The sequence below is a fragment of the Pinus tabuliformis genome, chromosome 7 (assembly GCF_031772625.1).
Source record: "Pinus tabuliformis cultivar Carrire ecotype Pingquan chromosome 7, CPIR1, whole genome shotgun sequence".
Taxonomy (NCBI): Eukaryota; Viridiplantae; Streptophyta; class Pinopsida; order Pinales; family Pinaceae; genus Pinus; species Pinus tabuliformis.
In genome coordinates, this window is record NC_142293.1 from 816,816,853 (window position 1) to 816,844,198 (window position 27,346).

The following is a 27,346-nucleotide window of genomic DNA, read 5'->3' on the forward strand; positions in this document are numbered from 1 at the left end:
CCTGGAAGCCCTAGTTGGAACAAAAGCTATGGAGCCCTAGACAGCTTGGGTAGAGACCAATCTGGTGATGGTTAGTGATGTTCGACTATGGGGTGGAATCATTAGTTGAGGGTTGAGATGATTTGGCCTCTGGAAGCCCTGGATGGTTTTGAATAATGATTTTTATGAAATCCCACATTCATGGTTGGAATATGGCACAAGGGTGATTGGCTGAAAGAAAGATTTGGTTCAGCCTAGTCTACGGTTGGGTGGTTCATGGAATTCCCATACCTAGTCGACCTATGCAATCATCAATAAGATATCTCTTTATATTCTTTATTTTATCGGTAAATATACTTGTTTATATGTATTTTATATGGTTGTTATATCCTTGATATTTCTGTTGGTTATATGTTGGTTCTTAATGAGTTTTATGACAGTGGAAATGTGTGGCCCTCATCATGTTTTGGTTAATCACTACATGAAGAATTAATATGTGGCCTAATAGATGGTAACGTAGTTATTGTGATGAGGCATCAATTGCTCTTAGTGATTCTCAGATAAGCATGATATCCCTATGCTCAGATCTATTTTTTTAAGCCTGTAGAATGCATCTTTGTGACATGTTTGACAAAATGTCTGTCATGGCTGGTAGGGGTTCGGTCAAGTCCTTTTTCAATTAATTACATTTGTATAATTACTCCCTTGTTATCTTTCAATTCTGAAAGTGTCACGGAGTTTTGCGCAATGACCTAAGTCGTCGGCATGAAAAAGTGGCACAAAAGTCGGAGTCGCAGACACAAAACTGCTTGGGAAAGTCCCCATCACAGGCATACCCATGCTGTGGGAGAGACTGGAGGGTCTCAGTCACACTCATGCCCATGTCATGGGAGTTATTGGGGGATTAATGAGGTAAAAAATTATTTTTTCTAAGGAGCCAGTCACCTAGAAGGGTTGATAGCTCCTGGGGGTTCTGCAGTGGGTCTGGAAGGTCTGTGTTGTTGTGTTTTGTCTATTCCACTTCCTTAACTGATACATAGTGAGTTGAATCATATCATAATAACTCTTCATCACATGTACTTGGGTAGATGTGGGAGGAGGGTGTTACAGAGTGGTACCAGAGCATGGTTAACCCCTCAGATTGGATGGGTGGTGTGTTGGTCATGCATTCATGTCGGTTGCATATGTTTTCCTTATACTTGTGGTCTATGTGCTTATTGCATACGCATGGTGTTGGTCATGGTTGTAGTGATGTCACCATGTGAAGGTTGATGGTGTTGTTCTGGGATGTGTCATCATGAATGTATGATTGGTTATGTGTTGTTTATGCATGTCAAGTTCATATGTGTTGTCAAGCGTACATTGGTATGGTTGTTGTTTTCATGCATGAGGTCATGGTATGTGATTGATATGGTAGTGCATTGATGACTAGACTATAGTTAAAATGATATCTATATGTTGTTATATTTATATGCTACATATTTACATGTTGTTATGATTATGTTTATACATGTATTATGTACATTGGTTGATCTTGCAGGAGATATCCTCCCCGAATGATGTTAAGGTACATTTGTTTGTTTATGATTTGGTTTAGCTCGCATAAGATGCCTTGCAGGAACATATCAAGATGACTAGCAAGATGGTAGACTATTGTTCATGAGATTCTCCTTATGGATCAGATGGGCAGCATGGTGCTGGGAATTCTAATGACTTAGTAGACACATTGAGAAGCTTGATGGTAGAAATAAGGAGTTGCAAAGCAAATAATGATAGAATCATATAGGCATAGGAGAAACAAGTAGAGGTTAATGCACTAATCCTTCAAAGTTTGTCCGATTTGCATCGACAGAGGCCATTTCGGATCAACCATGAACAAGAGAACAGAACTAATGGGGCATATGGAAGTAGGTCTCCTCATGGGTACAGGTCAGATAGAGATGACACAATCAGAGATGGTAGGTCCTTGGACACTCCGGATAGGAGAGGTGATAGACATCGTTACTATTGTAGTTATGGTTTTGAGAAGTATCATGATCGTCGTCGTTATCATCCTTATAGGAGGAGTGGCAAGGGATATTTTCTAGATGAGTTTAAGAAAGCAAAGCCACCTACATTTGATGGAGAGGTGAAGAAGTCACAAGATGTAGAAGCATGGCTTCTTGGAATGAATAAGTTCTTTAGATTGTGTGAATACTCAAATAACATGAAGGCCAGAATAACTACATTCAATATTAAAGGTAAAGTAGATATCTGGTGGGAAGATGTAAAGAACATCAGAGATATTGATGAGGAGGAGTTGACTTGGAGTGAGTTCGAGAGGCTATTCCAGAAGAAGTATCTATCAGAGAGATAATATGATGACAAGGTAAAGTGTTTTTATGACCTAAATATGGGATCTATAACCGATGAGGATTACACTAGCAGATTCTTGGAGCTACTAAGTTATGTGCCTTACCTAAAGGAGGAGAAGGCCAAGATTCAGAGATTCATTAGTGGGTTGTCGTTGACATTCAAAGATAGGATTGACTTCGATGAGCCTAGATCATTGGAGGAAGCCATCATAAATCTAAAGCATTGTTATGAGCAATCGAAGCATAGATATGAGACTAAGCCAAAATAGACCAAGTGTATCACTGTGGGGCACACCAATACTATTTGTGAAGGAGAAGGATGGTATTCTTAGGTTGTGCATTAATTACAGGAAGTTGAACAAAGTGACCATCAATAACAAGTATTTATTGTCGAGGATTGATGACTTGTTCGATCAGTTGAAGGGAGTGGAAGTGTTCTTAAAGATTGATCTGAGACTTGAATATCATCAGGTACCCATTAAAGAAGATGACATTCACAAGACAACTTTGTGAACCAAGTACAGACATTATGAGTTTGTTGTAGTTCCATTTGGTTTGACTAATGCCCCAGCTACTTTTATGTGCTTGATGAATAATGTGTTGCTTCATTATTTGGACAAGTTTGTTAGTTTGTTCATTGATGATATATTGATATATTCTAAAAATGAATAAGAGCATCTCAAACACTTAGCAACATTATTGATATTGTTGAGAGAGCATCAGTTGTATGCTAAGCTCATCAAGTGTAGTTTCTTCGAAATTGAGGTACATTAATTGGGACATGTGGTTTCCAAGGAAGGTATAGTAGTGGACCTAGAAAAGGTAAGAGCTATCATGGAGTGGGCAGCTCCTAGGAATGTGGATGAGGTGAGATCTTTCATGGGGTTAGCAGTGTATTACAAGAGGTTCACCGGGATCTTCTCACATATTTCTTATCCTATCACATCAATGCAAAGGAAAGGAGATAGGTTTCAATGGATTGTGGAATGTGCATCCTGTTTTGAGAAGTTAAAGTTGATGTTGACACATGCTCCAGTGTTAAAGATCGTAGATTTGGGCAAAGAGTTTGTGGTGTGTACAGATGCTTGAAAGAGAGGGCGTGGTGGATTCCTTATGCAGGAAGGACAGGTAGTGTCTTATGGGTCAAGGAATCTAAATGAGCACGAGCAGAACTATATGACACATGATCTTGAGTTGGCGGTGATCATTCATGCATTGCATATGTGGAGGCACTATTTTCTGGGAAGACGATTTGTATTGATAAATCTGAATGCCAGGAAATCTAGATGGTTGTCCACGATTAGTGAGTTTAACTTTGAGATCAGGTATATTAAATGTAAGGAGAATAGGGTTGCAAATTCTCTTAGCAGGCGAGTACAGGTGAATCATATAGTAGCTATGAGCTCCTATGGGACAGATCTACAACATAGGATCTTGTAGGCAAGTCAGCAGGATGTCAAGTATATGGAGGTTAGGCATAGATTGCAACAAAGTAAAGGTAGTGGTAAAGATACATGTACAGGAATTGGTACAAAGATATAGGTATATGTGAAGTGCACAAGATGTGGACTATTGTCTCACAGCAAATAAATTCGTCAGACTTAGAGATAGGATATATGTGCCAGACAACAGTGAGCTCAAGAATATGATCTTGAGGGAGTTTCATGTGAAACCATATTCAAGTCACCCAGGATATTAGAAGACATTGACAACAGTGAAGAATTTTTACTGTTGGTCAAATTTGAAGAGAGGTGTGATAGAGTTCGTGATTAGGTGCTTGGATTGTTAGTAGTTGAAGGAAGAGTGCAAGCATTCAGGTGGACTACTACAACTGATTTTGATTCCATATTGGAAATGGGAGGTTATTTCCATGGACTTTATGACAGGTTTACCGAGGACATTTAGGAAGCATGATTCCATCATGCTTGTGATGGAAAGGTTGATAAAGGTTGTGCACTTCATTCCACTGAAGTCTACATACTCAGCGAATTATTTAGCATGGGTCTTCATCAGATATGTGGTCACATTGCATGGTGTTCCATAGAAGATTGTGTCAGATAGGGATGTGACGTTCACTTCCAAGTTTTGGAAGGAGTTGTTTACAAGATCGAGTACAAAGTTGGCCTTTAGTACAACCTATCATCCATAGTAGGATGGACAGATAGAGAGGGTCAACAAAATATTAGATGACATGTTGAGGATGTATGTGATGCACCAGCAACGGAAGTGGGAAGAGTATCTTCCATTGGTAGAGTTTTCTTACAACTTTGGGTATCAAGAATCTTTGAGGATGATTCAGTTTGAGGCATTGTATGGGCAGAGTTGTAATACTACCATCAATTGGAGTGATCCAGTTAAAAGGGTGTTCATTGGATTGACATGTTTGTGGAAATGGAACACGAAATGCAGGTAATCAAGAAGAAAATGAAAGCAACATAGGGTAGGTAGAAGAGCTATGCAGATCGGAACAGATTGTTTAAGGAGTTTCAAGTTTGGGAGTAGGTGTACTTGTGCATCAAGTCGAAGAAGAGTTCCTTGTGGATTGGATCATGTGTCAAGATGGCACACGATTTTGTGGACCTTTCAGGATTCTTGAGAGGATTGGGACAGTAGCCTATCGACTTGCACTGCGTCCGACAGTGAAAGTACAAGATGTTTTCCATGTGTCATTGCTTAAGAAGTATGTTAAATATGTTGATCATGTGAATCACTAGTTTGTATTGCAGGTGGAGCCAGAAAGAGAATTCTAGCTAGAACCTCAGTGCATTTTGCAGAGAAATATGCTCATGCTCAAAAACCAAGAAGTAAAATAGGTTAAAATGCAGTGGAAGCACTTTGGGCCCGATGAAGCTACATGGGATATGGTGGATCAGATGTGGGTTATGTATCCTTCTCTATTCGTTGGTTGAGCGAATGTTTTGGTATATGTCTCAATATATGTTTTGGTATGATGTTTTGGTATATGTGCATATGTATATGGATGTAAATGCCACCATGAGTGATGTTATAAAGCTCCAATAATAGGTATGGGTGTCATGTCATTATGGTTGTTATGGTTTCATGTTGGTTTGATTCTCAATAGGTTGATAATTGTAAATATTGCAACGAGCTAAGTTATAAAGCCCCATGAGCAGTATGTTTTGCTTACAGTAGTCTTGTGGTTGTAGGTTTCATTGAACACCGAGGAAGGTGTTCCCCCAAGGGGGAGGGTTCTGTAACAACTCTGGTCAAAAATCCATGTAAAAATTAATAAAGGTAAAATAAGAACTTGGTCATGGGACAAGTATTCCAAGATGAATGTTGGGAAAAAAAAATTGATGGGGATCACTTGTGGTTAATTAACAACTAAGGAAATTGGCAAAGGAAATGGCTAAGGCTTTGGAAAGGAAAAGTGGCATTTTTGGCACTTTATTTATGAAAATAATGGAAATTAGGAGAAAAGGGAGGTGAAAGGTCACATGTTGCATGTGAGGAGGAAAATGAAGGAAAATAATGGAAAATGAAGAAAATAGAGGCCTCATTAATAAAAATGATTCTGAGGATCAGTTCATAGACTTTTGCTAGTTCAGTTTTGGATCTCTCTCTTTATTCTTCTCTCATACTCTTGGACACTTACAATTTTCTTGGAGCACTCTTGGAGGAGTGTGGCATACTTGGAGTTTTAGAGCAAGAAGGAAAAGGAAGAGTAGGAAAGTGCAAGATGACATTGGGATCAGTAGCTATAGTGGTTTTTTCTTGCAGGTACTAATTTGCATGTATGTTTTCCTCACTAGTTTTGGCATGCATGGCATATGAATGTGGTTTCTTGGTTATGATCTGTCATTTGCATGGAGGATTGCTTGGATTAACAATGGTTTTGCCTAGCCTTGCCATTTCTTGGATAGCCATGGTGTTGTGGGTTTTACTCTTTTTTCTGCTTAGTTTTCCTCTGCCCTTGGATGTGGGTTGAGTTACTAGTTCCTAGAAGCCTTGGTTGGAGAAACACTATGGAAGCCCTATAATAGCTTGGGTTGAGTTACTAGTCCTGGAATCCTTGGTTGGAAAATCGTTTTGGAAGCCCTTCATGGGTTTAGTTGCTAGTCCTACAAAACCTGGTTGGACAAACACTTCGGAAGTCTGGCAATAGTTGTTGGTTTAGTTACTAGTCCTGGAAGCCTTGGTTGGAACAAATGCTCTGGAGCCCTGGACAGCTTTGGTAGATACAAATCTGATTATGGTTAGTGAACTTTGATCATGAGGTGGAATCACTAGTTGAGGGTTGAGGTAGCTTGGCCTCTGTAAGCCCCAGATGGTTTTGATTGATGATTTTTATGAGATCCCACATTCATGCTTGGAGTATGGCACAAGGGTGATTGGCTGAAAGAAATATTTGTTTCAGCCTAGTCTAGGGTCGGGTGGTTAGTGGAAGTCCCATACTTGGCCAGCCTATGTAATCATCAATAAGAGCTCTCTTTCACCTTGGTATTTTATGGGTAAATATACTTCTTTATATGTGGTTTATATGGCAGTTATATCCTTGATATTTCTATTGGTTATATGCTGGTTATGAATGATTTTTATGAGAGTGGAAATGGATGGTGCTCATCATATTTGGTTAATCACTGAATGTACAATGAATATATGGACTATAGATGGTAATGAAGTTATTGTGATGAGGCATCAATTCTTCTTAGTGGTTCTCAAATAAGTATGAGACCCCTATGGTCAGATCTGTTGTTTAAAATTGTAGATTGCATTTTTGTGACATGTTTGATGAAATGGATGTCATGGATGGTAGAGGTCCAGTCAAGTCCATGTTCAAGTAATTACGTTTGTATCATTATTCCATTATTATATTTCAATTCTGGAAGTGTCATGGATTTCTTGGAAGTGACCTGAGCCTTGGGCCTGAAAAAGTGGCACAGAAGTCGGAGTTGCAGGCACAGAACTGCTTGGGAAAGCCCCCAATCATAGGCATGCCCATGTTTTGGGAGCGACTGGAGGGTCCTATTTGCACTCAGTCCATGTCATGGGAGAAAATATGGGATTAATGAGGTAAAAAGTTAGGTTGTCTCAGGGGCTAGTCACCTAGAAGGTTGGATGGCTCCTGGGGGTTCTGCAGTGGGTATGGAAGGTCTGTGTTGTTGTGTTATGTCGGTTCCACCTCCTTAACTGACACATAGCGAGTTGAATCATATCATAGTAACTCTTCATCACATGTTTACCCTAATTGGTTGGTTACTTGGGTAGATGTGGGAGGAGGGTGTTACATGAATGTAATGCCATTTTGGATCATATAGTATGATTTTGGGTAAGTATTAACTGTATCTTCACATGACCAAAGTAGATTGTTATGACAAGGCCATTAAGTGCCTAGATTCTAATGGGGAAAATAGAATCTTGTAGGGAAAGAAGAATCCTACATCAATTAGGATGGGCACAACTATGCAGGATAAGTGCAGTTGCAAGAAAGGGTGTGTGATGTTTTCAGTCCATATTTCCAGTGATAAGGGTAAGGATGTTAAGAATGCAGAAATATTCAAGATATACCATGTATTACAACAATTTCAGGATGTGTTTCTAGTAGAGATCCCAAAGTTTCCTCCCCACAAGGAAGTAGACTTTTTTATTGGTTTGGTACCTGGGCCAGCACTAGCATCAAACGCACCTTATAGGATGAGAACACCAGAGCTAGTAGAGGTTAAGTTGTAGCTAAAGAAAATTTTTGATAAGGGATAGATTAGGCCAAGTGTACCACCTTGGGGTGCACCAGTATTGTTCATGAAGAAGAAGGATGTTACCCTCAGGTTGTGTATTGAAGTTGAACAAGGTGATGATTAAGAAGAGGTACCCATTATCAAGGATTGATGACTTGTTTGATCAGTTGAAGGGAGTAACATTGTTTTTGAAGATTGATCTAAGATCAAGATACCATCAGGTACGCATCAAAGAAGAGGACATCTATATGACTACTTTCAAGACTAGGTATGGGCACTATGAGTTTTTTTTTGTTCCTTTTGGTTTGACTAATGCCCCATATACTTTTATGTGCTTGACGACTAGTGCATTGTGTCCTTACCTAGACAAGTTTGTGATTTTATTCATTGACGATATATTGATATATTCCAAGAATGAAGTAGAGCATGCCAAACACTTAGCAACATTATTGAGATTGATAAGAGAGCATCAGTTTTATGCTAAGCTTAGAAAGTGTAGCTTCTTTTAGAGAGAGGTACATTACTTGGGACATGTTGTCTCCAAAGAAGGCATAGAAGTGGATTCAGAAAAGATAAAGGCTATCATGGAGTGGGAAACTCCTATGAATGTGGATGAAGTTAGATCATGTATGGGGTTAGCAGGTTCCTACAGGAGGTACATCAAGAACTTATCGCACATTTCATATCATATTACATCATTGCAAAGGAAAGGTAAGAAATTTGAATGGACATAGGAGTGTGCCTCCAGTTTTGAGCAGTTGAAGCAGTTATTGACCAATGCTCCAGCTCTTAAGATTGCAGATCCAGACAAAGAGTTTGTGGTATGTACAAATGCTTACAAGAGAGGACTTGGTGGAGTCTTGATGTAGGAGGGACAAGTGGTGTGTTATGAGTCTAGGAAGTTGAATGAGCATGAGAAGAACTATGTGACTCATGATATTGAGTTGGAAACCTATTATTCATGCATTAAATATGTGGAGGCATTATCTTCTAAGCAAGAGGTTTGTATTGATGAGTGATCACACTGGGTTGAGATATCTATTTGACCAACTGAATCTAAATTCCAGGTAGGCTAAGTGGTTGTCCACAATCAATGAGTTTAACTTCGAGATTAGATATATTAATGGTAAGGAGAACAAGGTAGAAGATGCTCTCAGTAGGAGAGTATAGATGAACCATGTTTCAACGGTGAGATGTTATGGGACATATTTATAGCGTCTGATATTATAGGGAGGACAACAATATTAAAGGGACAGTGAGCTTAGGCACAAGTTACAATAGGGTATAGGTGATCAAGATATGGACTATCATCTCACGGTAGATAGTTTGGTGAGATTCAAATACATGATCTATGTGTTGGATGGTAGTGGGATCAAGAAGCTTATCTTGAGAGAGTTTCATGTCAAGCCATATTCAGATCACCCATGATATCAAAAGACATTGACAACAGTAAATAATTTCTACTATTGGTTGAATCTGAAGAAGGAAGTGGAAGAGTTTGTTGTTAGATGTTTGGACTATTAGTAGATGAAAGCATAGTGTAAGTGTCCAAGTGGGTTGATTCAGCCTATTCATATTCTAGAATGGACATGGGAGGTCATTTTCATGGATTTCATTACAGGTCTTCCGAGGACATTGAGGCATCATGATTCTATCATGGTTGTGGTCGATAGTTTGAACAAGGTATCTCACATCATTCCAACGAAGACTACTTATTAAGTTGGTGAGGTGGCATAGGTCTTCATCAAGGAGATAGTGAGGTTACATGGTGTTCCAAAGAAGATTGTCGTTGACAGGGATGTTAAGTTCACTTCCAAGTTTTGGAAGGATTTGTTTGTAGGGTTGGGGACAAAGTTGGCCTTCTTTACAACTTATCATCCGTAGACAGATGGATAGATAGAGAGGGTCAATGGGATTTTAGAGGATCTACTAAGAATGTATGCCATGCGCCAACAGAGGAGATGGTAGGAGTACCTTCCATTGGTCAAGTTTGCTTATAACAATGGTTATGAAGAGTACCAGAGGATGAGTCTATTTGACGCACTAAATGGTCAAAGTTGTAATACTCCCATCAACTGGAGTAATCTAGTGAACAGGGTACTTATTAGACTAGATATGCTGGCAGAAATGGAATAGGAGATGCATGTGAAGAATCTAAAGGCGGAACACGATAGGCATAAGAGTTATGCAGACCAACACCAGGAATTGAAGGAGTTTTACGTTGGGGAGCATGTGTATTTACGCGTCAAACCTAGGAAGAGCTCCCTAAGGATTGGATCATTCCCAAGTTGGAACCACGGTGGAAATTGGTAAAGGAAATGGAAAAGGAATTGAAAAGGAAAAAGGGTATTGTTGGCATTTTGTTTATGAAAACAAAGGAAAATAGGAGAAAAGGGCGATGAAAGGTCACAGGTTGCATGTGAGGAGGGAATTGAAGGAAAAATGAAGAAATTAGAGGCATCAATAATAAAAAGACATCAGAGCATCATTTTGTAGCCTTTTTTCAGTTCATTTTCAGAATTGGTTTTCAGAGAGGAGAAGAGCACCAAGAGGAGAAGGCAAGAAAGCAAGCAAAGGAAGGACAAGGAAAGTAAAGAAAGGAAAGGATCAAGCAAGGAAAGGTTGGATAAAGTAGCTTCAGTAGGAATACTTGCAGGTAACAAGTTGCATGAATGATTTCCTAGCTAATTTTGGTATGCATTGTATGTGCATGTGTGTATTAGGTTTCAATGTTGTCGATGGCATGGATTTTTCTTTTTTTTATAGTGGTTTTTAGCCTTGCCTTTCCAATTCTAGATAGTCATGGTGTAATGGGATTATTTCTCGATTGAGCTATGGATCGTCATAATTTTTTGGATTCATGTGATGTGGTTTCATCAAAATCCCAAGGGTTGGTGGTGGAGATGGTCTTCTCTGCAACGCCCTCAATAGGTGGGTGTAGACAGGAAAATTCCTCAAGGGATGATGAAGGAATTCTGAGGGATCCAAGCTCAATTTTTTTTTGTGATCTCGGAGCAGATTTAGGTGAGATCACGATATGGTGAGGGTGGAGGTGGTTTAACCTATGGATTCCCTTGGTTGTTTATGAATTTTTTTATCCCATGATATCGCACATTCATGTTTGGAATATGGCCCGAGGGTGATTGGATGAAAGAAATATTTGGTTTAGCCCAATCTATGGTCAGGTGGTGTAGGTTTCAACCCTGTACAGAAATTACCTACATACGAATTCTAAAAACAAAAAATAAACAATGGAGAGAGCACAAAACATATATAAATAGAGAGTTTCCCCTAGATCCGCAAACCGAGACTACCAGATTGATTTTTCATTATGTTCATTTCAATGTTATAATACATATATATATATATATATATATATATATATATATATATATATATATATATATATATTGTTGAAGCATTCATAAACCCCAAGCCATTAACCTTGGATTAGAACAAAACCGTAGTTCCATTGATCGGATCTATAAGATACCATGGGTAGAAAACCATCATGCCCAAAATCATGTGCAAAACCCATGCACAAAACCATAGGCTGGAATATAACACACCCAACAGGTAATACGTGGAAGTCCCTAAATTGGTTGGCTATTACGTATGGTTAATAAGAGCTAAGTTTTTCCTATATTTGATAAGTAAATGTACTTGTTATTATGTGGCTTTAATGGTTGTCTTATCATCGTTATCTATATGGTTATATGTTGCTCATAGGCATGGTTATATGATAGATCTAAGTATGGCTCTTATCACATTTCATTCAATGAATGTTTGTTTACTGGATGCATGACCTAATTGGTGTTATGACACCTATTATGAGATGGAATAAATCCTTCTTGTTAAACCTCAGATAAGTTTTCAGATAATTATGTTCAGATATTCATTCATATCCTGTAGGTTGCATTTTTACCATGTGTTTGACGGAATGTATGTCCTCACTGGGAGGGGTCAGGTCAAGTCCTTGTTCAAGTTTTTGGATCATGGTAAATTTTAGGGGCGAATTTTAGCCCAAGGGCGAAATTTAGTCCAAGGGTGAAATTTAACGGGTTTTTCATTTTAGAGGGGCGAAATTTTTATAAAACACCCATTTCATATATTTAGCCCAACTTTTATTTAAAAAATAATTATTTTTTTCATTTTAGCCCAATAAAAAGGCAGATAAACTATGAAAAGACTCATTTGACTTGATTCGCTTGGTTTGGGAGGTTATACTACATTACAATCGCCAAATTTTTTGCTTTGAAATGTTAAATTCATTTGCAATCGCTGATTTTCTGGTTTGGGAGGTGGTTTGGGAGGTTGTATTTGGTCCCAATAAATAAAAATGTAAATAAAGTGGAGGTATGGTAAATAAATAAAACCTCTTTTTATACTTACTCCAAAGATATGGTAAATAAATAAAAATATAAATAAACCAGAGGTTTGGTAAATAAATAAAACCTCTTTTTATATTTACTCCATAACCCTCTTTATATTTAAGAAGGCTCAAAAAAGAGGTTTTATTTGAGTGAATCCTATGGGCCAAATGCCATATTTATAAAAGAGGTATGGTAAATTAATAAAACTATAAATAAACCAGAGGTATGGTAAATAAATAAAACATTTTTTTATATTTACTCCATAAGTCACCTTATATTTACAAACACGCAAGGGTGTAAATAAACAAAAATATAAATAAAGTGGAGGTATTGTAAATAAATAAAACCACTTTTTATACTTACTTCAAAGATATGGTAAATAAATAAAAATATAAATAAACTAGAGGTATGGTAAATAAATAAAACCTCTTTTTATATTTAGTCCATAACCCTCTTTCTATTTAAGAAGGCTCAAAAAAGAGGTTTTATTTAAGTGAATCCTATGGGCCAAATACCATATTTATAAAAGAGGTATGGTAAATTAATAAAAATATAAATAAACGAGAGGTATGGTAAATAAATAAAACATTTTTTTATATTTACTCCATAAGTCACCTTATATTTACGAACACTCAAAAAATGCCTTATATTTAGGTGAAGCCTATGGGCCAAATACCATAGGCCAAATTATTATTAATACCATGCAAAAAAAACATTATTAACCCTAATATTAGTATTAATAAATATAAAGATGGCACATGGTATTGACCCATGGTATTCACGTGGAATGTAGCCTATTTAAAGGGGAGAATTAAACCAGCATAAATCCATCTTTACTCTGGATCTACTAAGCGCTAAGAGGGATTAAATATTGTGATATGCAAACTAGCATAGTGGTGATCACCAGTATTGCAGCAATAATGCTGCAACTCCTGGGTTGTCTTCTTTACTCTTATCAACCCAGTAGTTCGTAACAAACTTGGAAGCGTCGGTGTTGTATGCACAAGTACTAGTTCTTACTGCAGGTTGTCACTTGGTCAGCCGGCGCAAGATCACTAGGAGCTCAAGCCAACTTCTATGGATTCTAGAAGATGAAAGGAGAGAAAGATTACTCTACAGATGCTACTCTAACTGCAGAAAGGAGAAAGACTGAAATGTAAAGAAAACCTAGTAAACCCTAATTAACCAACTAATCCTACTTTTGCATAAAGCACTATGAAAACCATGAAAGGAATGCCATTACCTACTCAAGGAAGTAAAAAACATCTAACTAACCTCTTTTTGGAAGTAAATAAGCAAAAAACATCTTTTTGGATTTTTATGTATTTTATGTTAATTTGACATGCATGTAATTTATTGTGTGTGAATGTGGCAGTGAATAGGTGGCGTTGGAGGGTGGATTTGGGACTTGAGAGGATGTAGGATGGTGTGGATGGGTCCTAGGAGGTCTCAGGTGGCCTTCTAGAGGCTTTTCCACACTTGGCCTTCAAAATAAAGCCTACAGGAAAATCTACAGGAGGAAAAACAGCGTTCTACAGGAGGCCTATAGGGGGAGGCCGAGAGCAGTTTTCACTGTTTTGAGGGTGTGATAGTGGGTGGAAAATGTGTATTAAGGTTGGAATGAGGTGTTAGGGTGCCTATGGTCTACCAAGAATCACCAAGAGAGAGGAAGATGATTGGGTTGCTCAAGGAGAGAGGAAGAAGTTCTATGGGAAATGCAGGAAACTAACGCAGAATTGAGGTGAGATTTGGGCAACCTATAGGGCATGGATTATATGGAGGATGTTATGGATGATAATATGTTCTACTGCAAGAAGAGATCTGGTGCAAAGGAACTAACAGTCAACCAATAAGATCAAACAAGCAATGAACTGAGTGCATTTAGAAAAACAAAGTTTTGCATCAAATTAGTCTAAACTATGATCTATGAAAGGAAATGCTGAGAAATTTTGCAAGAAAGGAAAGCATGAAAGAAGACTATTGAAAATAAAGAAGTGAGCATGATGAAGAAGATCTTAAGCAAAGCAAATTGGGACTATTAACCTACTAAAAGCTGCAAACACTAGAAGTCCTATGAATGAGGAAAATCTGTGTTTTTGGGGTAGCAAGAGGGTCTTTGCCTCAAATCATGGTCCCAAAGGGAGGAAGTGAGGCCAAGGCACTGTTGCTAGCCTTTTGAATCTTCTTTTTATCACTACTTAACCTGCTATAGAAAGCACAAATGGAAGCAAACTACTGAATCATCAAAAGCAACCTATTCTTAACCATAAAAGAAATATATCTCACAGCAACCTAATCTACAAACTAAAATAAAACATAAAAATACAAGTAAAGAGGAGCTTGGCTGCTTGGATTGGGCCCTAACCTAAGAGCTTCATCCCTCTGAGGTAACTCAGTGCTAGCTCAAAAAGGATTCCATCTTTATTATCAAAACAATAACAAGATTACATGAAACTATCTCAAAAAATAATGAGCTCGGATTTGGAGCAAAGTTACATAAGCAAAAATTCAACAAAAATCCGACCCTAGTGAGGCCCTAGGCCTCTCTACTTATACCAATGAAGCTACCAACAGCTTCCTTAAAATCAGGGAGGCTTGGCTCCCAAAACTCGAGATAATCATCAGTCATCCTCCACTTGCTCGGCTGCCTTCTAATGCATGATTTGGCTGCTTGTACTCCGAGCTGAATGAAAGGGAATTCGAAGTGAGGAGTAATAAATGAGGGGGATTCCCTCCTATAAGTCCTCTCCTTTGTCCCCTTCGAGTTATTGTTTCCCTTTGTCCACTGGATCCTTGACTTTGACTTCAAAATTCATCAATAATCTGCATTAAACACATGTTAGACCACATGGCATCATAACTAACTCAACTCACTCCATAAACATAAATATAATCATAAAATCATACAATAAGCTAAGAGAATGGTTGATTTGACTAGGTTAGGAGGTAAATGAGCCCATATAATTACCCATTTATGAGGCTCATCACATAGAGTGAAAAAAAATATTTGATCCCTCTCGGGGCTTGGTAGATCAAGAGTAAAAATGGATCTTGTAATTTAATGTCACTTAAACATTTTAACTTGGTTAAAATAAAATAAAAATTAGTTATTAATTTTATTAATTTTTATAAATTACTAATAGTAGTTTTTAAGCTCCAGGTTTATGACAACCCATGGTATTGACCCATGGTAATACCATGGTATTCATGTAAGCATAGACTATTTAAAGGGGAAATTCTCTCAGCTTAGATCCATCTTAATTCCAGGTCTACCAAGTCATGAGAGGGATAAACAGATTTCATCCCTCTAAGAGTGGTAGATGTGGAGTTAAGATGGAAATAGGTTGGTTTTTATGATAATGAAGATATCAAATAGACTTAGGAAATTATATTGTAAAAAACATCTTAAGGTGAATGGTTAAAGCTACATTTAGTCACTTCACAAAATTTAGTAAAAAATACCAATATCTCCATTGATATTGGTTTTTCTAATTTCACAAAAAAAAATCAAAACAATGAAATATTATCACTCTTTCTGCATCACCCTTGCAGAAGAGCGATAGTCGTTGCGTAGATTTCCCACCATTTTTCAAATGTTCTCAATATGATATCTTCATGAAAAAGTTAAGGTATTGATGTTGGATTAGTTGTTTGAAAAATATGTTAGTTTGTACAACCTTTCATCTTCTATTTTATTCTTAGTTTGTCGTAATAATCTATGGGGGTTGGGACACTGCACCATATTGTCCTAAAAGGCGGAGATTGTGAAACAAAAATGAAATTAATCCACATGTTACAACGTTGTTAAAAATGCAAGACGTATGAAGGTAGTGAATTATGCTAATAAGCAATTTAGATTGGGAGAGATGTATTTAAATTTTATTATTTAATTCAAGATTTCCAATTAAAATAATAATAAATCTACATTTATATATTCAAATATTGATTGGAAGGCTTCTGACAATGGTCACTTCTTTCCATTAGATCCCCTTCAGGTCTTTGGGATACCTACTACTTTCTTATATTATATAGTTGGGGCTTGCTACTTGTTTGCATGTTGGGGTAAACAAACTTGATGTGTTTTTTTTTATCTTGCAATTGGAGTCTATGGAATAAGAAAGAAATTTGATAGCTTGACAAAAGTGGTAGCTTGAAAAAGTGGTAGAGAAAAGATTAATCTCTCCTACCTTGACAGAATTGGTGGTCAATATCAACACCTACAAGAACTTTGTTGTGGAATATTATCAAAACTAATAGAAGGATATGAAAGAGTGTACAGTAAGAACCTTGACAAACATGGCCACTGAAACTTGAAACTTGCAACATTGTTTGTAGGAAGAGAAAATTATGTTTCTTTTTTCCAAACATGTATGTTAGTATATTACATTTTAATGAATATGTTTTCCTATTATCATATATGGTTTCATACTTCAACAAAACATTCGCCAAGACTTCATAATTTTTTATTATTCAGTAAAATATTTGCCAAGGTATTACAATATTTTATAATTCAGTGAAAGATTCACCATGACTTTACAAGATAATATAATATGGTGATAGATTCGCCAAAAAATTATATATACATATCATATTATTGATAAAATCGCCTCCCATTTTTCCTATGTATCATGGGGATTCGCCCATTTACTATACAAATAAATTTAGGGTGGTTCTTAAAATTTTCCTTGCTTAGTTAGCTTCGCGTAAACAAATGTTCTTACTTGCATTCACTTAACCAACACATTTGCATACATTCGCGCATCATATAAGCATTATAAGTGAAATTCATACCCAACATAACAAGATGCATAGATGGGAAATAAAGATGCAGAAATTGTAGAATACTTCCCTTTATTGATAATTCCGGATGATTACAGACTCGACCCACCCTGCGCACTCAGCTGCAAGGGTCCGCACACTCAGTTGTGGACATCTAGGCCTCTGCGCACTCAGTTGCAGAGCCTCTACCTACGCTTCAACCCAAACTTAGACTTCTACTTTAGATCTATCTCTCATGCATCATATCTGCATTACTTGATTGACTATTCTAACTACTTAGAGCTTAGCTCTATTTATACAATCCCATGGTCTGTGGACCATGGGTAGATCTTTTATAGCCGACGTTACATTTCAAAAATAAGTGCGGACAACCCTATGACTCCTTAACACCTACGTGCTCCAAGACCACAAAATGCAGAGTATTTACACTTGGATTACAAATTTTGACCAAAATATGGGCTTTTAGCCCCAAAACTGCCCTTGGGGGATCCCGCGCCTAACAGTTACACCAAAGAAAAGGCCACCTCACTAATCCTAATTGTGTTACAAAGAAATTCGCATTTAGAACTGCATAGAGAAAAGAGGCTTTATAGCCATCAAAGAGGTAGAGATCACTATACAAAATTGAGGATAGAAAACAAAAAGTTAATTCCACAAGGTATTGTGTTGGTGAAGCGAGTGGGTTATAATTCCCTTGTTTATGGATCATCAATCAAGCCAAGATACAAGCAGATAGGGAAGTACATTCAGGTAAGTATATGATCATTCAAGGGGCCCTTAGGGCAGAGAAAGCTCCTTCCAAGTGTCTAAAATGATTTTTCTTTCCTACAGATTAGGCTCTTGGGGAGCAACCATAAGTGCAACTCCCTAAAGATAATTTAGAAAATGTAGAAAATGATAAATTAGTGACTAGGAGACTAAAAAAGTTAGTCACCACAGCTTTTCCAAGTGAAATACTACCAAAAATGAGCAATCCTAAGTGATCCAACTAAAAACGACTAACATAAATGACCAATTTAGTCCAGGGTTAAATTATACTACTAGCTATTAAGTAATACAAATAAAAATGACTAACAAAAGAATGACTAATTTTGTCTAGGAACAAAAATACAACTACCTAACAAGTGCTACAATAATACGGATCAATTCTTTATGATAGTCATTTTAATTGTGTCACTTCAACAATCTAAACTTTCAAGTGATAGGGGATTCAAAGGTTGTTATAGATTGGCTGAAAGGTTATACTTCCTTAAATACTTCTTCATTCTCACATGGTGTATAGGTGAGCCAACTTTGCATTATTTATCTCTAATAATTTGTAATTTTAAACATATTTTTTTAATTATTATTATTATTATTATTATTTAATGTATTTTTTAAAAATCTATTCATTGATTCCAATTCAATCTAGTTCCAATTTGAAACATGATTTGAAGACCAATTCTGATTTTTAAAACTATAATTTCAAATAACAACTGCTTTAATTTCATATAAAAAATAAAACATTTAAACCAATTGTAATTTATATTTTTTATTTTTTCTATTATAAATATTTCTTTACATTTTCATTTCAATTTTATTGCTCCATTCAAATCGAATGTTCACAACATCACATTGGAGTGTTGCATCTTGCTCTACCCTACTGATATCTACGTGGAAATGCCAGAAGAAAAACTTTTGATTTATTTTGACTGAGTCAAAATGTTAAACATTACAACATATTACAACATCTCTACCAAATTGTGCTAGAGAGTGTCTCTCAAGTCAATAAGCTGGACCCACAAGATTTTGAACTAATAACATTTACGTAAGAAATACCTTAACAATACACTCTATTAGTGACTATTCTATACCTCATAATATAATATTAACCTATTACAATAATCTCATCTTATTAAAAAAAATAGTCATGTTATATCAATATTATATATCTTTAACACAAAATTATTTCAAATATGACTTTTCATTTTTCTTTTTCTTTTGAAAAATAGTAATTTTTAATGACTAGTTATATTATATAGATACAATCTATACATTCTCATTTGCCAACTAATATGAGGCAAAATTCTCAAATATGTCTTTTCAATTATATCAATATGCATTTCTGTAATTTATCACTTTCTCCAAATTTTAACTATATATTTATTTAATATATGTTAATTTTTACATTCTTATTACTGCAAAGTATAAAAATACACTCTATAATTCAAAATTAAAATAATTTAAGTAATATTTTAATGATGTATTTAAAAATGAATTAATTAAAATGATAATATCCAATTAACGAACATTCAAATACTTTTTTCCCTCTTCTTTGCTATGTTATGTTGCTGCTAGTGATGCAGAGGATGGTGCGATCTAGCAGAAGACATAAACCGAGAAGAAGAAAGAGGGTTTCGTCAATTTCCACCATGGATTTCACTACATGTATCAACACCACTTTCAATTTCTCTTGTGATTATCACTATTAATACCCAATGAAGGGCCCTTGTAGGGCATCGACAATGTCTTGCAGATTTCTAAAAGGATATATACGATGGAGAGTCAAATTGATCAACCACTTCAAGTTGAAGGAGAAGAAAACAAACTGAATCAGTGTGCATCCCATGCTTCTTCTTATTCTTATTCTCAAGGACAACCAGGTCTCAGAGACAACTAGTCAAGGCCCTTGAGATGTTGGTATTCTCTTGTAAGCCTGAAGCACCTCAAAACCTTAATTTAGTCATTCTATATCCATCATTGTTTTTAAAGATTGAATTCAATCATAAATTTGAGCTTCTGTTTCATGGGTTTGAGCATGAAATGCACTTGAATTTGTCTATTTTGCATTTCTCGAGTTCTAGACCGGATTTCATACAACTCGGTTGTGTTTCATGGGCATTTTTTTAGGGGACTTGAATGATATTTTCCGAGATGAAATACAATGTACCTCAGAAAATGATGTTTCCACAACCTAGATGAGAAAAATGGTGTTTCCTCAAGCTAGATTAGAAAAATTACATGTGGTCTGGACCACTTGCACTGGTGAATTGGCCCTTCAAGGGGATTGGAACCCTGATGATCAACTCGGTAAGCCATTTCCCTCAACACTGAATCACAACTTTATTGGCCAGATTTGAGACTTTAATAGGTATAGGGAGTGACAATACTTACAACTATAATGTGTTTCCTTAAATTTTCCTATGTATTTCAGATTTGAGTATCATAAACCAATTGATATGCAACCCAAGTGACCCTTGTTGGGGACATTATTCTAAATATACATGGCTCCAGTCACAATGGGGGACATTGATGATGAAACCCAGATTGACTTGCATACAATTTTTATGATGCTATGGGTAATCCTTTTGTATGCCATTACCCCTAGGCCATCTAATTTCTCTACCAATTGTGTGGTCTGGCCATTCTCCTGGTTATGAAACATTTGAGTTGTAGAAAAATGTCAAAAAATTAAGATTAGAAGCCAAACCCTGTAGGGTTCCAAGTTATCCTAAATATATTGAATACTTAGAAAATACATAATAGTACTAAAGCACTACTTCAAAGTGTTATAGGGGTTGCATAACAACCTTAATCCATCAAGATATCGAGTAAACATCTCTCAGTAATATACAGACTTTTTATTGTACCTCCTTACTGCATGTCTCACAGAGTCTAATGATCTCTCTTTATATAGTAATTTTTCCAACATTTCCAATTTAGATCCTATTTTGGTTGACCAAATAACTGAATACATAATTGTATTAATGTGCCCTCATGTTGGCTTAGTTCTTAGATGTAAGGCATTATGTGTTTTTGTTGTTCTTTTCTATTAGAAAATAGAGAGGTTCTAAAGCAATGTTCCACCAAGACTCTGGGATGGGTGGGATGTGGGTGTGGGGAGACGCACATGGGAGGTGTGTGGGAGTACCCTCAAATTTTAGGGAAATTTAGGGGGATGGGGAGATGTCAGGGTATATAATTATTTGTAACACACACATACATAAAATTCAAATTGATATTCAATAATGAAGCATAAATATATTGATCCATACATAATTGAATTAAATAATGAAATACATTGATCCATATTCATCGTTCATACTGGTACATACATCACTCATACTCATCATTCATCCATACACCACAAGATTCAATAATGAAATACATTGATCCATATTCATCATTCATCATTTTATAATTTACATTGATTTAAAAATTATATTTATCATTCATCATTTTAGAATGTAAATTGATTTAAAATTTAAATTCATCATTCATGAGTCTGGAATGTAATTAGTACTAAGAAAAATAAACTATAGTAGATACCAATTTTATTGGAACCAAATCAGTGATCGCACCGGAAAACCATCTGAACCCAAAATCGGTCAAAATTGGACCAGAACTGGTAAAAAAATTGGACCAAAAAAACAATCAACCAAAAACACCTAAAATATTCAAAATTTAAAGAAAAACATATATATTCATGTGCATCCATATGAATCCAAACCATTTATACACACAAAAAAAAACTAAAGTTCTCATTTATATAGCATGTAAGGATGCACATAACCAAAATAGCACTGAGTGCAATCCATCTCTGAATCGAAAATACATCAACAAACAGGCCCTAGATGGCCTCTAGCATCCAAAAGAAACATACCACAAAAAATACCTACATATCATCAAAATCATTACCTATATTGGGATAATGATAGGTATTTGTTAAAGAAGTTTTTTGATGTGGTTCCCTTCTCTCATGTAATGCACTTGGCTGCACAGGCTAGGGTTATGTATGCCATGGAGAATCCCAACTCATATTACCACAACAAGATTATGTGATTGGTTAATATGTTTGAGATCTGCAAGTCTGCAAACCCACAACTTGCTATTGTCTGGGCTCTTCAAGCTCGGTATATGGTTTGAATAATGAGAGCCCTTTTTCTGAACAACATGGAACAGATCAGCCTGCTAGTCTCTATGCAACTTCAAAGAAGGTAGGGGAAGTGATTTCTCACACTTATAATCGCATCTATGGGCTTTCCATCATAGTTCGTAGGTTCTTCATTGTTTCTAGACCTTGGGGAAGGCTTGATATAGCATACTTCTTTTTCAAAAAGGATATACTTCAAGGAAAGACTATTGCAATATTCCAAGGTCCAAACCAAGTTGATGTGGCAAGGGACTTCACATAAATTGATGAAATTTTCAACGGTTGTGTTGGTGCTCTTAACACTATAGACAAGAGTACATGAAGTGGAGGAAAGAAGAAAGGCCCTTCCTAACTCAAGATTTACAACTCGGGGAACATGTCACCTATCTCGGTCCCAGATCTTGTGAGTATGATGGAGGAATTGTTGAAAGTGAATGATTTTCACTCATATATATTGTTTCTCCCTAGTCTTAGCTCACAAGAGAAGGTGATGTAATGGCTCTTTGACATGTATAAAAATCCCTTGGCATCACACAAACCTCAATTCTACACCATCGAAGAAGCACCATGGATGCTTTTTGTCAATATGCATTTTTCATTCCTATCTTGGGGTCTTGATCATATGTTCTTTCTTAAGGCCATCATATGCATATTAGATTTTGAAAAAATACATCAAGATAGTTTTGCTCACATCATCAAATATCGTTACATTTCTGGACAACCAAATGTCCAATATGCATATTAGATTTTGGAAAAATAGATCAAGGCAGTTTTGCTCACATCATCAAATAACATTACATTTCTAGACAACTAAATGTCCAATGCACAATTAATTTTAATGCTTCATTTCAAAATCATGTTATCTTCCCACTATGTCTTTAGGGCTCCCTAGGAGTTGTTATCCCATTGACCAACCCTTCCAGTTAAATTTTTAGTTGTTTCTCACACCTCTAATTTGAAACAACATCCCACCAGCATATGGTAAATGGATTATGAAGCACACCTTCACATGGGACACATACTTGGGCCCTCAAAGGATCACTTAAACATGGCATCCTATGTTGGAACTTTGTTGTTCAAATCCATTCACAAGAAGAGCCTAAACGAGCATTGTTTTCAGTGGGGCTTTCTTTCACTATAGCTTGATACACCACCATTTTTACATCTTGGATTTGACCATCAATGAACATTTCACCATATCATGGTGTTGCAGTGTAAAAGCACCTAGTAGGGTTTTTTTACCAGACCAAAATATCTTCTACATCCTTGAGATGAATAAAGTTGGAGGCCAACCCATGGATGTATGCTTCCCATTTCTTACCAAGGGCCCCCACTGTACCAATGTCCATGATGGTGGGGACATTGGTATACCAATGTTCCTGATAACCCTTCTAAAAAGAGTCAATTACTCCTTCAAGTTCTCCTAGAGAAATCTCGGCCATAAGGTCCAAATTTTACTCATTGTTTATGAAATTAAGGAAAAAGGAAACAATCTTCACAATTTTAGTTATATTAGCTCTTGGTGGTTCCTTAAGTAACTTATGAAAGTGAGATGTGCCTACCTCAAGTATGTCCCAAATCTTGTTTACCTTTTCACCATCTCCATTTGATATGCTCCATATTTTGTTGATATTCCTTCTCATTCTAGCATAGTTGTGATAAAATATTTATACGACATATACCTCAACATCAACAATGTCAATGCCATTTCCCCCCATAAAAGAAAAAAACTCGAACAAGTTTTCTTCAGTTGGGGATGGTGGCCATTATGTGGCCATATGACCTGTATAAACAAAGCAAATAAAACATCACCATAGAAAAGAGCACCTTAGTAACTTTATTCGTTTATAATTATTATTAATGAAAGTAAGTGAAATGAATATAAACTACTAAATTAGTCATTTATATAATGAATACAAAACAATAAAAAAGAGATAAATGACTATTGTAAATGATGAATTTGTGATTACAAATGATGACTAAATTTTGCATATATACAACTATTAGTAGCTAATTTACAATATAATATAACACGACCAAAATTTAGTCATTAATTGGTTTCAAATGATGATAAAAATTTGCATATATATGACTATTAGTAGCCAATTTATAGTATTTTATAACGCAACCAACATTTTGGTCATTAATTGGTTTTCTTGGGTGATCACGTAGTAGTATGTTTTGTTGTGTATTCAGTCATTAATTGTGGCAATTAATGACTAAATCAATGCCTAAATTAATGACCAAATGTATGACTAAATATACTACTAGAAAATAAAATTGAGAAACCAATTAATGATTAAGTTAAATACGACTAAAAGTTGGTCACATTATAAGATATTGTAAATTAGCCACTATTGGTCGCTGACTGAAAATTAGTCGTTTATATGCAAATTTTAGTGATTTTTTAGTAATTAATTATCCATTTTGTACTAGTATCCCATGAACATTTATAATTGGGAAACCTCAAAATGCTAGAAGAATATGGAGAAGGATGATCAGTCTGATAGATGGATTAATTGCTTAATTTTCTCATTCACAAATTTGTTCGGCACTCAGAGTCTTGGTGAAAAGTTGGATCCGTCAATCTCCATATGGATAATTAATAGGAAGCAAGGCACGATTAAGGACAATTGGGAGGCAGGAAAATGAGATTTAAGGAAAAGATGTAGTGAGAAAATAATGTTCCCTAATTTCAAGGAGGATCGCCTCAAGTCGATCATGCAGGAATTAATCTCAGAGCTAGAAGCAATGGAAATTAAATTGGTTGCAGGGAATGCACTACCGAAGAGAATTATAAATGGAGCATCCTCCCACACCGTCAATCTGGAGCTAATCTTGGCTATAAGAAGATGGTCATGGAGGGATTATGCATTGTGGATAACCGTTCATATTTAGTGTGTCGTAGGTATGGCTTCGTCATATAGTAATGGTGTTGGAGACTTTTATGAGAATTCCCTTGATGTGTTTAGGCATGAAGTGGAGGACATGATTTTGCAAATTGGGGGGGAAATTATATCAGAAGCTCGGTCTCACTTTACCCTCGTGACAGTTCAATTGGAAGGTATGAGGAAGGATGTGGAGACTTTGCAGATGGCAATGGAGGCCATCATGGCAAAGATAGTGAATCTCGACTGAAAGGTGGAGAATTTGGAAAAGAAGGTGGAAATGGCGGTCATATAAGTTTTGAAGAAAGTGTTTGGCATCGAGGAGGAAGGTGACAACGCATCAACATGCGACGAGCGGGGAGCCCCCCCTCCAAAGTTCGTAGTGCATCTACAAATCCAAGGAGCTAAACAGAATGAACCTGAGGACACAGATCAGTAGGGGGAAACAGAAGCAGCTGACATGGAAGAAATCGGACAGCATGGATCAAAAGAAACTAACTATTTAGCAAGTAGAAATAGTCTTTTTTTATGTTATGAAAATATGTAAATATTAATGGACTTTCTTAGCGAATGTATAAGGAAACCGATGTAGAAAAACTGGATAAAAATACTCTGAAATCTTATTGTCTCTAGTCAGAGCATATCTGGAGGGATGTGGAAATGTTGTTACTTCTAAATGTAATGGTTCTAGCCAAAATCCAAGTTTTTTAATAGAAATATAAACGTCTCTTTTATATATATAGATACTTAAGAATATTAGATAACATATTTCAAACAATATATTAATTCATATATGTTTAATGTTCTACAGGGAGCAATAACGAATAAAAATATCAATGTCGTTCTAAGAAAAGAAAAATTATAGAACATGTAAATGTCGATGAATTGGTCCTTAGTTCATCTGGAGTGGTGTTGGAGGTTAATGAAAGGGAGGGGATTTTTAACAAAACTATGAGGGATCTAGTGGAACGAATGTATAGACGTACTTTCCACTTACAATACAAAAATCAATCCAATTATTCTAAGAACCAAATTATATCTAAACTACAGGAAGTGTTTCCAAAGAAATTATCAATGAGACATGTCAGACTTGCAATAGCAAAAACATAAAACAACAAAAAAGAATCATTCAAAAGGTAATATTCATAATTAAAATGATTTTCTAGAATTATATGTATATATTACTACAAACCATTAATTTATTAATATCAATTTTGTTATATTTAGTTTTCATATATCAATATAAAAATAGTTTATTATTTTTTTCGGAAGATTATGAAAATCTCAAATGATCAACGAGCTGATATGTGAAACATGCTAGTAGGAATGTCTAAAAAAGTGTACAAGGAGATGGTCAAAGAAATGGACATAATTACATCACAGGAGGAGCCATCTCAACAACAACATGATTCAAATGTATGTAATCATACATATAAAAAAATAATTTAGCATTAAATATTAATTTTCAAGTATTTTCTTGCATAAAAGAAAACAAAATGGAACTCATTCAACACATAAAACAGGACGACAAGGAAGAAAATGGTTGATTTCAAAGTTTGTGAGTAATTGTTAATATTTCCTTATAACAACTCAAGGTTTCATTTTTGTATATTTTAAGTTGTTTTACAGCAAGCATTCTTGAATGTCTTCAAATAGGTAGCTAATATATAAAGAAGATCCATTTGAAGAATTGACTAACATTGGGTTAAATATGGGTTGTGATTATATTTTTGCATATCAAAAATTAATTGTGGAATTTGTATCTATGTTGTTTACCTTATCTGAGTGTATAATTAATAGAACAAAAAAAATCCTTTAAATTAAATCTATGATTTGTAATGGGGTTTAAAACATGCAGGGAACAAAGTATGGAACTACGCCAACAGAAGACGTGTTGCAACAAGGAATGAGACTTGATTTTGAAACCATGTGCACAATTTATGAGTCAAATATTGCTATGGTACATTACTATTCGATTCACATTGATGTATATTATTTATTTCAATTTTCATTTTTCTTACCAATGTAGGTACACTAATTACACTTTATTTTTATGTTTGCAGGTGGAACAAGATTAAGAAGACGAAAACAATCGATGCAATCAAAAAAACATTCCTCCAAATAAGCGAAGTCATGGAAGTAGCTCAAGCACTCACATTGATTCCAACGAAGAATGATGATCTATTTGGATATCAATGCAACCTTTTGTATTTTTTGAAATAATTGTCTATGAAAATCAAGCATTTTGTTTAATGTAATGGACATAGTGTCTCAATTGAAAGACAAGAGGTTACCAATAACAATCTCATTTTGTATGACAAAGAGCTTCTTATTGATATATAATAAAATACATTTTAATTTATTA

General features: G+C 35.7%; 1 pseudogene; it reads left to right on the forward strand.

The window, feature by feature from the left end:
* LOC149250095 (UDP-glucuronate 4-epimerase 2-like) overlaps positions 1-27,059 on the forward strand; it is a 126,562-nt pseudogene extending 99,503 nt beyond the window's left edge.
* The last annotated feature ends 287 nt before the right edge of the window (positions 27,060-27,346 follow it).